Raw genomic sequence first — 13,234 nt, 5'->3', positions numbered from 1 at the left:
TATCGCTTTCATGCCCTGCCTCCAGTCCATTTACCGATATAGGAACAAGAGAGCCTCACTGAAATTGCAACAAGCGGTTCTGTGAAAATTGAATTTAATCAGAAGCCACTGACAGATTTCTGGATTGGGTTGTGCTCAGAGTACCCTGTCTTTGCAAATCGCACTGTTAAGACACTGATGCCCTTTGCAACCACGCACCTACAGTTGAAGTCGAAAGTTTACATACACCTTAGCCAAATACATTTAAACTCAGTTTTTCACAATTCCTGACATTTAATCCTAGTAAAAATTCCCTGGTTTAGGTCAGTTAGGATCACCACTTTATTTTAAGAATGTAAAATGTCAGAATAATAGTAGAGAGAATGATTTATTCAAACTTTTATTTCTTTAATCACATTCCCAGTGGGTCAAAAGTTTACATGCACTCAATTAGTATTTGGTAGCATTGCATTTAAATTGTTTAACTTGTGTCAAACGTTTCAGGTAGCCTTCCACAAGCTTCCCACAATAAGTTGGGTGAATTTTGGCCCATTCCTCCTGACAGAGCTGGTGGAACTGAGTCAGGTTTGTAGGCCTCCTTGCTCGCACACGCTTTTCAGTTCTGCCCACAAATGTTCTATAGGATTGAGGTCAGGGCTTTGTGATGGCCACTCCAATTCCTTGACTTTGTGGTCCTTAAGCCATTTTGCCACAACTTTGGAAGTATGCTTGGGGTCATTGTCCATTTGGAATACCCGTTTGCGACCAAGCTTTAACTTCCTGACTGATGTCGTCAGATGTTGCTTCAATATATCCACATAATTTTCCTGCCTCATTATGCCATCTATTTTGTGAAGTGCACCAGTCGCTCCTGCAGAAAAGCACCCCCACAACATGATGCTGCCACCCCCGTGCTTCACGGTTGGGATGGTGTTCTTTGTCTTGCAAGCATCCCCCTTTCTCCTCCAAACATAACAAACAGTTCTATTTTTGTTTCATCAGACCAGAGGATATTTCTCCAAAAAGTACAATCTTTGTCCCCACATGCAGTTGCAAACCATAGTCTGGCTTTTTTATGGCGGTTTTGGAGCAGTGTCTTCTTCCTTGCTGAGTGGCCTTTCAGGTTATGTCAATATAGGACTCGTTTTACTCTGGATATAGATACTTTTGTACCGGTTTCCTCCAGCATCTTCACAAGGTCCTTTGCTGTTGTTCTGGGATTGATTAGCACTTTTCGCACCAAAGTACGTTCATCTCTAGGAGACAGAACACGTCGCCTTACTGAGCGGTACGACGGCTGCGTGATCCCATGGTTGTTTAAACTTGCATACTATTGTTTGTACAGATGAATGTGGTACCTTCAGGCGTTTGGAAATTGCTCCCAATGATGAACTAGACTTGTGGAGGTCTACAATTTTTTTCTGAGGTCTTGGCTGATATCTTTGATTTTCCCATGATGTCAAGCAAAGAGGCACTGAGTTTGAAGGTAGGCCTTGAAATACATCCACAGGTACACCTCCAATTGACTCAAATTATGTCAATTAGCCTATCAGAAGCTTCTAAAGCTATGACATCATTTTATGGAATTTTCCAAGCCGTTTAAAGGCACAGTCAACTTAGTGTATGTAAACTTCTGACCCACTGGAATTGTGATACAGTGAATTATAAGTGAAATAATCTGTCTGTAAACAATTGTTGGAAAAATTACTTGTGTCATGCACAAAGTAGATGTCCTAACCAACTTGCCAAAACTATAGTTTGTTAACAAGAAATTTGTGGAGTGGTTGAAAAATGAGTTTTACTGACTCCAACCTAAGTGTATGTAAACTTCCGACTTCAACTGTATGTGAGAGTGGATTCTCGGCCCTCACTAGCATGAAAACGAAATACTGGCACAGACTGTGTGGAAAATGATTTAAGCCTGAGACTCTCTCCAATACAACCCAACATTACAGAGTTATGTGCATCCTGTCAAGCACACCCTTTTCATTAACCTGTGGTAAGTTATGCACCATTTTCAATTAACAAATAAAGTTTAATATGTAAGATGGCTAACTAAAGAGCAAAATTATTGATTATTATTCATATTATATTATTATTTGTACCCTGGTCCTATAGGAGCTCTGTCACTTCCCACGAGCCGGGTTGTGACAAACTCACACTCATTCTTATGTTTAATAAATGTATCGTATTGTGTGTGTGTGTGGCAGGCTTACAATGATGGCAAAAAACATAATTTGAGAGTGCGCTGACCCTGGTGCTAGAGGGGGTACGCAGCTGGAGGTTGAAAGTTTGAAGGGGTACAGGACTATAAAAGGTTTGGGAACCACTGTTCTAATATAATTTGGGTTACGTAAGTAATAGTTGGCTGTTCACACCGTTTGTTTGTGGGTGATTGTCTTCCGTGTCAGTGTTTGTTACCACACGGGACTGTTTCGTTTGTCTAGTCTGTTCCTGTTCGTGCGTTCTTCGTTTATATGTAAGTTCTCATGTTCAGGTCGGTCTACGTCGTTTATTGTTTTGTTTTGTTTTGTATTCAAGTGTTCTTCGTGTTCGTCGTCTTGTTTAAATAAATCAACATGTATTCAACCAACGCTGCGTTTTGGTCCGATCCCTACACCTCCTCTTCAGACGAAGAGGGGGAAATCAGCCGTTACACACAGGTGCAGTGTGACTCTGGTCAAAGCCATCATCTCTACTCCACCACATAGCAGAAGCTTTCGCAGATTAACCCCAGAAGCCACACTGCAGCTAGAGAAGCATGCATCTACAACTTCTGTCTTTTCACTTTATATCTGCTGTCAGTCCTCAGTATAACTCAAGTCACTTCACTTGACTTGGGGAGTGGTGAATAGATTAAACTTAATTGTGTGGTTCTTGTCCTACTCCAATTAAGTAACATAGTAGTAAACCTGAAAGTTAAGTGTGTCACATGATACATGGCCAGTCATTTCTTGCTATGACACAATGTCAGTTTAGCCCTCTGGTTTGTTTATCATGTGTACCATAGTGGCACTGCATTGGCTTTCTTTTCATCTGTAGAGAGCCTGTCAAAAAAACAGTCATAAATAAATACGTCTAAAGATAGGAGTGCACTGTTGATCCAACATGACTCAACACGAAAACAGCTCTAGTCAATTTCACATAGGCCATTTCACATAAGCCATTCCAACACAATGCTTTGTAGAAGCGAAGCTCGTAGATTTACTGTACATGGTGAATCAAAATATGGCCTGTGTCAATTTGGCTTTGGAGAAGTTATTTATGCTACTGCTGAGACTTTAAAAAGGCAAAATGATGGAAAATTATGAAATTAAGCAAATAAGAGTGCTCTTATCAGAGGTGGGATTTTCTGTCATCAGAATAGAATGCTTTGAAAAACCAGCCTACAGGAGACCTCAAATGGCAACAGTCCAAATCAATACAGTATAGAGAGACACATGGAACAGAATGTACTTAAAACTCTAAAATATATCATTGTGATGATTAATAGCTTTAAAAGGGTAAGGTTATTATAAAACCTTACCTCAACTTACACTATGCAAACTTTCTCTAGTGTTTACTTAAAAAATACAAATATACATTCAAAGTTGACTTGCACTCTTAACCCTGTGTGGGCCACTTAGACAGGTGAGGGGGAGAAAGAGACAGGGATGATAGTTGTGAAAGAGGATTAACTGCAGATTGAGGCTGCCACTTTGGTTTAGGATCTTACTGCTGATTCTCCAGTATGGCCAGAGAAAGCTGAGGGGGTAAGGACACCTCCGTCTGACTGAGGGCTCGCAGGGGAAGGGCAAAGAAGACAGGAAGAGGCTGTCGATCCTTAAGCCGCTCTGCCCTGCTCAGCAGCACATGTGCTGAGTGGGCCGTATGGGGCTGCTTACTACCAGAGGTCACAGCCAAGGGCAGGACAGTTGAAAGGTCACTGTTAGCTGCTCCCTTAGACAAACAGTACGTTAGTGAGTGCTTCATTAGTGCTTCTGTGTTAGAAACAGTGTTTCTGGCCATCAGAGGTTAATAAGCCACTGTAGTTCAGGATATTGATATCTAGGTCAGAATGATAGGGGGCTAATTGTCAACAGAGTTGCTTTGCTGATATACTACAGTGACATAACAGGCAGATGTGATAAGAAAATATAGGCCTATAGGAAATAATGGTGTTTTTTCCGTTTGCTTTTCCAAGTACACATTAATCCTGGGTCGCACCACTGTACATTATTAGTATATACAGTTGAAGTCGGAAGTTTACATACACCTTAGCCAAATACATTTAAACTCAGTCTTTCACAATTCCGGACATTTAATCCTAGTAAAAATTCCCTGTCTTGGGTCAGTTAGGATCACCACTTTATTTTAAGAATGTGAAATGTCAGAATAATAGTAGAGAATGATTTATTTCAGCTTTTATTTATTTTATCACATTCCCAGTGGGTCAGAAGTTTACATACACTAATTTAGTATTTGCTAGCATTGCCTTTAATTTGTTTAACTTGGGTCAAACGTTTTGGGTAGCCTTCCACAAGCTTCCCACAGTAAGTTGGGTGAATTTTGGCTCATTCCTCCTGACAGAGCTGGTGTAACTGAGTCAGGTTTGTAGGCCTCCTTGCTCGTACATGCTTTTTCAGTTCTGCCCACAAATGTTCTATAGGATTGAAGTCTGGGCTTTGTGATGGCCACTCCAATACCTTGACTTTGTTGTCCTTAAGCCATTTTGCCACAACTTTGGAAGTATGCTTGGGGTCATTGTCCATTTGGAAGACCCGTTTGCGACCAAGCTTTAACTTCCTGACTGATGTCGTCAGATGTTGCTTCAATATATCCACATAATTTTCCTGCCTCATGATGCCATCTATTGTGTGAAGTGCACCAGTCCCTCCTGCAGCAAAGCACACCCACAACATGATGCTGCCACTGCTTCACGGTTGGGATGGTGTTCTTCGGCTTGCAAGCATCCCCCTTTCTCCTCCAAACATAACGATGGTCATTATGGCCAAACAGTTCTATATTTGTTTCATCAGACCAGGGGACATTTCTCCAAAAAGTATGATCTTTGTCCCCATGTGCAGTTGCAAACCGTAGTCTGGCTTTTTTATGGCAGTTTTGGAGCAGTGGCTTCTTCCTTACTGAGCGGCCTTTCAGGTTATGTCGATATCGGACTTGTTTCACTGTGGATATAGATACTTTTGTACCTGTTTCCTCCAGCATCTTCACATGGTCCTTTGCTGTTGTGCTGGGATTAATTTGCACTTCTCGCACCAAAATATGTTCATCTCTAGGAGACAGAACGTGTCTCCTTCCTGAGCGGTATGACGGCTGCGTGGTCCCATGGTGTGTATACTTGCGTACTATTGTTTGTACAGATGAACGTGGTACCTTCAGGTGTTTGGAAATTGCTCCCAAGGATGAACCAGACTTGTGGAGGTCTACAATTTTTTGTCTGAGGTCTTGGCTGATTTCTTTTGATTTCCCCATGATGTCAAGCAAAGAGGCACTGAGTTTGAAGGTAGGCCTTGAAATACATCCACAGGTACACCTCCAATTGACTCAAAGATGTCAATTAGCCTATCAGATGCTTCTAAAGCCATGACATCATTTTATGGAATTTTCCAAGCTGTTTAAAGGCACAGTCAACTTAGTGTATGTAAACTTCTGAACCACTAGAACTGTGATACAGTGAATTATAAGTGAAATAATCTGTCTGTAAACAATTGTTGGAAAAATTACGTGTGTCATGCACAAAGTAGATGTCCTAACCGACTTGCCAAAACTATAGTTTGTTAACAAGAAATTTGTGGAGTGGTTAAAAAATGAGTTTTAATGACTCCAACCTAAGTGTATGTAAACTTCTGACTTCAACTGTATATATTTATATATGAGTATATATACAGTACCAGACAAACAAACAAAACATCTCAATTGGGTTGAGGTCGGGTGATTGTGGAGGCCAGGTGAAGAAGAAGAGTGATGGAGTGCTGCATCAGATGGCCTGGCCTCCACAATCACCCGACCTCAACCCAATTGAGATGGTTTGGGATGAGTCAAACCGCAGAGTGAAGGATCAGCAGCCAACAAGTGCTCAGCATATGTGGGACCTCCTTCAAGACTGTTGGAAAAGCATTTCAGATGAAGTTGGTTGAGAGAATTCCAAGATGTGCAAAGCTGTCATCAAGACAAAGGGTGGCTACTTTGAAGAATATAAAATATGTTTTGATTACTACATGATTACTACATGATTCCATATGTGTTATTTCATAGTTTTGATGTCTTCACTATTATTCTACAATGTAGAAATTTACCAAAAATAAAGAAAAACCCTTGAATGAGTAGGTGTGTCCAAACTTTTGACTGGTACTGTGTGTTTGTGTGTGTGTGCATATATATATATATATATATATATATATATATATATATATATATATATATATATATATATATATATATATATATATATATATATATATATACACAAAAGGCTCATATATATATATATATATATATATATATATATATATATATGAGCCTTTTCTTTAAAAATATATGTATTCTGCATAATAAGTGTTTGAATATGATTTGATAAATATTATAATTACATTAACTTGAAAACCACACTGCCTTGTAGGAAAGTAAGCCGTATTTATGAAGTGTATATGTGGTATACTAGCCTGTGCCAGGGCTGGTCCCTGATCCCCAGGCTAAAGGTTTGGAAGTCATCATCACAGCACGTTAAGGGCCTGCCTAATAAAGTTATAACTGTGCTGCATTAAAACATGATAGACGGTTTGATTTGGCACACTCCACAGAAACGTATTTGCACAATAACACAGACTCAGTTTTGTGAGATTGAAGGAGAGAAAAAAACTAACAAGGAGCAAATATTGTGATACACATTTTAAATGATGATTTTGTATGTTTGTCAAACATGTCACTGGCTGGTATCCTGGGGTAACTAACGCATTTAGCATCAAAGGTGAGGCTCTGTGGCCCGGTGATGAGACGGGAGGCAGCCAGGGGTTTCTGGGTTTGGAGCTCAGCTCTCTGTTGGGTCGGATTGTGGGGTTGGGTAACCCCGCTAGGACACTGTGCATTCCTCTGGGTTACACAGCTATTCATGGTTTGGTCATTCTGGGATAGAAGAACTTCATTTATACCCTTTTATTTATTAAAGGTACTTAGAAGGCTTTCCTTTAGAACTGAGAGTCTAGTGAGTACACAAGCAAAATATGGCCTAAAACATTATCTGCAGGGCTCAAGATTCTGCATCCTGCCTCCAGGTCTCACGGGAGAATGCTGGAATCTCCAGTTCGATGATGGAGCTCCAAAAAACAATGAATCATGTTGCAGAGAGCATGCGCAAAGAGCTTTGTAACAAAAAAAACGAAGCAAAGTGGACATAGAGAACAAGTGTAGTTTCTCCCTGTTGTTGAACTGAGAAATATCTTTAACGTAATAGCCAAAGTGCCCTCACACCTAACATTGAGAAGAAGAGAGGACTTTCTACATAAGGTCACAGTCACACTAGGGAATAATGAGAGAGAAACAGTGAAACAACTACTGATATACACACATTCTTTGATGAAAAAAAGTTAATATCATGACCTTTGCAGATACTTGTTTTTTTTGTCTCGAGGTTGTGTAATACACAACCTTTCTTCTTTGCTTGTCTTTGTTATTTTATCGATCTATCTAAAGAAGATGAAAACAGCTCATCATGTTAGCTACTGGTTCTTTTTAACAAACAATTAGTTAGTCTTGTAGAACTCTCAAACAAAGGCTATGTCATTTGCTATAAATCTGTGCCTGTGAGCCAGCTGCAGTTGACACAGTTCAACTCTCCAGTGTACTGTAGGGGAAGTGCTGTGCCTACAGTACACTGATGTAACATGGTGAACACTACAAAATCCATGTACAGCTAAAACTCATGTAACCAGATGGTCTTAATGATTTCCCCCCAATTTATATAAAGAGATTAACCAAAAGGACCAAATAAAACATAAAACATGAATGGAGATACATGGCAATTACAATCAAAAGTAAGTATATCAAACATAAAGAAACAGCAGAGTAAATAAACAGGTAAACAAGAAAGAGGGGGAAAAGAACATGTGGCTCACCCAACTATCAAAGCAGTGATAACCTCTTTATCGGACCAAGAATATCCAGCTCCTGTCTGTCTGTCTCTTCTTTTAGCCTTCAATGCTTCCCTCACTTGCGTTAAGCTTCCTGCAGATTTCTCCTCCTTAGGAAAAATGTCCTGGGAGGGGGAGAGGAGAGAAAGTGTTTCGCTCAGTGATTCAGAGGCATGGTGTAAACGGCAGCATTCTTTTTCTGACAACCAGCGTTAATTGCAGATCAGACTCGCCCACACACTCCACATTTCTCCTGTGTGTCTCCTGGAAGGAGCTGAGACCAGACTGTGATATTCTGGTGCTATGAAGAGGAGTGTTGTGGGAGACCCTCCAGACCCACACTTATCGCACCAATCACCACCTCAGAACTTATCCCTTTTACCTGGGTCAACTTTCTCCACTCAAACCAAACGCTGTATTTACACATCTATCGATGTATAGAGAGACATTTAGGCATAAACACACCCATGATGTAATATGGTAAAAGTAAAATTCATTTGACCTGATAAAGGTCAAATTCATTTGATAACTTGCTCTACTGCACCCTGAAATAACACTAGAGCGTAAAAATGCAGCTTATGTTGCAGTAGACGATTACAGACAAGTATATCCTATGAGTGATTGCAGTATCATATTGCATGTTCTTAAATAAGTTTACTCTACTTCAACACAACACTTTTCTGTAAGATGGGGCGAAGCTGTCTGACTTGCTATATGCAACTCATCCACACCCTAGACATAAGAGGTCACATGAAGTGCATCAGGAGCAACAGGGCCTCATTATTGGTTAAGCCTTGGGCGTCTCAGAACCTAACGTCGGCGGATTGGAGGGTGCTTTGCTCTGCTGCATTAATAATATCGGTCTGCTGGGTAAGTAATGTAAATGCAATGGGGTGGGGGGGACTCCTCCAGAGGGGACCAAAATAGATACTCAATAAAAATACACACAGATATGCCTTTATATTGCTGCCAAGACGGCTGTCCCTGAAAAACTTTGCTATTTTCATTTAGTGCCAAGCCAGGAATACCTCATGGTTGGGGAAAATGTTAGACATTTATCAGTCAGTCTCGGCCAAACACACTCTTTACCTTCATCTGGATTTATAAACAATGGGGTTAAGTGAAGACGCCATAAACGTTTGTCCTTAAACTGACTGAGACAGTTAATTATCTACTATACTAAGGACAGGTTTATTATTTTACTTTCTCAGTTTGTGAGTTTACAAAACACTATGTTTCATTAACAAGTTCAAAATGTACAATTGGTACAAACAAAAAAATCTCAATTTACACTGACAGGTACAATATGGCGTGTGGACTTAACAAATATGTTAAATGAGCAGAGTGTAATTTATTATGTTGAACGTTCACTTACTGGTAACTATTTATGGTCATTTTCAATGGCAGATAAATTATCAAAACAAATCAATGCCTAATTCCTACTTGTTAGAAATCTGTCAGTAGAGCACACACATGTTGAGGTCATTCTCCTAACTATTCACCATAACCTGACTGCCTCCCATCAAGCTAGTAATTAGATATGAAAACCTACAAACAGGTGCAGGGACTTATTCCATTGTGGAGTGTTGCTGTATAATTTAGTTTACTCTTCACTCAGAGGAAGCTTAATTCAGCCAGGAGTGAGCGACAAAACCTACATTCAGATTACATGTATAGGCATGTCCTACACAACATAGATTTTCACCTTAGTCGTGCAATCAATATCAGGAGAGTAGAGAGACAATGGTGGAAAACATACATTTCTCCACAGCAGAGGTGTAAATGCAAAGTGGCCATTAGCTGACCAGAACCATATACATTTCAGGACTTCAATACAAAGCATATTACTAATAAACTGACACTTGCAAAATGGATACTCTTTGATTATAACAATGTCATTGCATGCTTAGGCTACTAGTTGGTATTGTGTCACCTATTAAAATAAGAAAATCTACAGGTCCACAACCAAGAAAATGCATTCGAGTTTACAGTGACAGCAGTAGCCTATGGAATGGATATAGGCAATATCCCTACTTTTAATCGCACAATCTTTAGTGGTTCAGACATCTAAATCAGCTGGCCATTATAGTGTACGTCATGCAATTATAGTATGCAAAGAAAATTATAATGGATTTCAGAGCAATCCATGTATTCAAAAGCCAAACAGTCATTTGATAGCATGTAGACTATGGTGATGATGTGATGGCATTTATGTGAATGTAAAATAAATGTTTAATGTCGGTAATACAAAACAAAGTTCAATTGTATTAGCAAAGGTATGCCTCCCGTTGTCTGAGAAGTCCCCGACACTGACTGTCAAATGATATTGCGCGCTCTATGATAGCTTATTGTAGCCACTGTAAATAAGTTCCAGTAAAGTCATAGCCATTAGTAATTCAAGACTATTGATAAAAGCTATTGTTCTAAGAAATATCCTTAAAATGACAGACTCCGAAAAAGTTTATCAAATTAACCGTAAACTATCCAATTAAATAAGATAGAGATAGCGGAACTCTTCACTTAGTCTATTAGGTCAATAAGTACAAAGACGCACGTTCATACGATCGATATGAATATTAAATAACTGTAGCCTTTTCATAGGCATAGATATAAAAATGTTTTTATCCAGCATAGACACAGAAACTGACATAATATAATAGCGCTACAGTATGGGATGGCTTTTCACTCTACGTCTCCCTCTTGCGCTTTCTCTCTCAAACGAGTGCAATATTGTTGCTATTTTTATTACTCACCTTGTCTCTCAAGTCCCTCGCTGTATATAGATACTCTATATCAGAGCCTCCAATGGATACCGTGTGCGTGGAACATTAACGTAATTTCAGTCACATTTACACACAACTGCTATTTTAGGGAGCAGCCAAACTCAGTAGAGCCAGTTTCTTGTCAGTGAGACTCCTCCCCTTATCTGACGAACACCAGACGAGTTAGAAATCAACCTCCTCCCGCTCATGTCTATCGTTACAAAAACTATACCCAAACTTGTTTAACTTTCATCGTAGGCTACCTATATACCTCGATAAATGTGACTTTTACAGTGAAATAGAATGTCAAAATGACAGTGCGCGAAGGCATGATATAGGCTATCTGATGACATGATTAGTAAGATGTGCTCTATGTTACTCAAATAGGCCGAGCCTATGTATGCTATTGACAGTTTGGTAAACTTTATATGGTTTGTATCAAATTTACAATGATAATAACATAGTAATTGCATTCTTGCTACATGATGCTTGGAAGTCTTGGTGTCAACATAACACCCCTGCCCTTGTATTCCATTGTCAAGTTTTAACTCTGCTACATCTGTGTCTGAGCTACAGGCAAGTAAGTTAGTGAGACATAGGAAGTGTAATACAACAATGTAGGCTATCTTACAGTGATTGACAGTGTAAATGTGGCAGCAACTACACTCAAATTCATTCAAATGATGATATAAATTGAAATCTCAGCAATAAAATAAAAAATTCTGCTAATTATGATTGTTGGCTTCTTTCACTTCACTCCCTACGATTGACGTCATATCTCTCAAAGACAACAGCAACTCAGGAACATTGATTTTGAAAGGACATGTTTCTGATCCAATTGAAATACTCAGCGGCTGGTCAGTAACCAATTACAGAAGGGAGGTGGGATCTGAATAGCTGGCATGTGGCAAAGTCACGTGTAAGTGCAGGATCTGAGGAAGAGGAGTGGTGCGGGGCTCACATTGTTTTTCCCAGGATTTAAAGGAACAGGTGCATGTGGAAATAAAGTAACGCTATTGTAACTTGACAATTTGTGATGAGATTTTGCATTTGCAACTTACCAGAATGGGTTTAGGAAACACCTATACAATAAATAAATGATCTGGCATTATTTCCATCAATGTGCACAGTCTGCACACACTGTTATGAGCTGGTTAACACAATCATCAGTTTCATAAGCCATTATGAATTATTCAATGTTTATAAAACCTTTATACATGATTACAAGTTACAAATAATTAAGTTCTTATTTATTAGTAAGTTAGGATATTCATAGTTTAGAGATTTAGTATAGTTTTTTGAAGACTATTCATGAATGTTATAGTGTTACCCATGAGGTTAAAAAAACTATTTAAAAAAATAACATTTGGATGTCCATTGCTATCACTCATTAGATGAACAACCTCAATGTATTTGGGGTATCAAATTCTTGCTCTTCTTTAAAATGACTGTATACAGGAATCAGGAAAATACTGGCCTTATGTCAGACTAGTGTGTGTGTTAGGAGCACAAGTGAGCAGCACCAAGTGACTGCATGGAAACAGGGTGTGTACACTACACAGTAGACCTGCCTCTACAGACACAGAGTTACATCCCAGGCATGTTCGATCGCCAAAATCCAGCAACTGTCACAGTAATGAATCCTTCAAATTAAGCTCTCCTTAATCCCACATTAGATTGTTCCTATGGCTGTACTATCATTGATTTTAGTGGGTTTATTAATCCCTTTCTGTAGCTCCACTTTGGTCCTGACAAAGCACAAGCAATCTGCAAAAATAGTCCTGCCAGGGCGAGGCATATTCTGCAGATCTGTTTCACAAACACTTGTTAGCCCCGGTCCACTGAAAACCTCACCATGTTCCCCTGAAAACCTCCCCATGTACCCTTGACAACCTTCCCTTATAACCCTGAAAACCTCCCCATGTACCCCTGACAACCATCCCATATAACCCTGAAAATCTCCCCATACCTGAAAACCTCCCCATATACAGTACCCCTGAAAACCTACCTATATACCCCTGTCAACCTCCCCATGTACCCCTGAAAACCTACCTTATATACCCCTGTCAACCTCCCCATGTACCCCTAAAAACCTTCCCATGTACCCCTGTCAACCTCCCCATGTACCCCTGAAAACCTTCCCATGTACCCCTGAAAACCTCACCATATACACAGTTACTGGTGATATTAATGAAGAAAAGGTGTATTCCTCCATGGCCCCAGCTTGATAAGAAAGCATATAGAACTGTTTGCAGATATTTTAGTTCATTTCTCTACCATAAGCCGCCTCCAACGACATTTCAGAGAATTTGGCAGTACTTCCAACCAGCCTCACAACCGCAGACCAGGACCAGCCCAGGACCTCCA

The 13,234-nt window shown here is 39.7% G+C and overlaps 1 protein-coding gene across 3 annotated transcripts in view; it reads right to left on the bottom strand.

The window, feature by feature from the left end:
- The window catches only part of LOC120066261 (myocyte-specific enhancer factor 2A-like), a 97,359-nt gene extending 86,313 nt beyond the window's left edge, over window positions 1-11,046 (bottom strand). For all 3 annotated transcript variants that reach the window (XM_039017510.1, XM_039017509.1, XM_039017511.1), the window contains exons 1-2: window positions 10,859-11,046; window positions 8,091-8,230 (exon numbers count right to left, since the gene is read on the bottom strand). The gene's annotated coding sequence lies outside the window, so the exon portion shown is untranslated. The remainder of the gene's footprint in view (window positions 1-8,090; window positions 8,231-10,858) is intronic.
- Window positions 11,047-13,234: the final 2,188 nt, after the last annotated feature.

Source organism: Salvelinus namaycush, chromosome 21 (genome assembly GCF_016432855.1).
Source record: "Salvelinus namaycush isolate Seneca chromosome 21, SaNama_1.0, whole genome shotgun sequence".
NCBI lineage: Eukaryota > Metazoa > Chordata > Actinopteri > Salmoniformes > Salmonidae > Salvelinus > Salvelinus namaycush.
The sequence above is the reverse complement of the archived record's forward strand: the minus strand, read 5'-3'. Positions and strand labels throughout refer to the sequence as shown.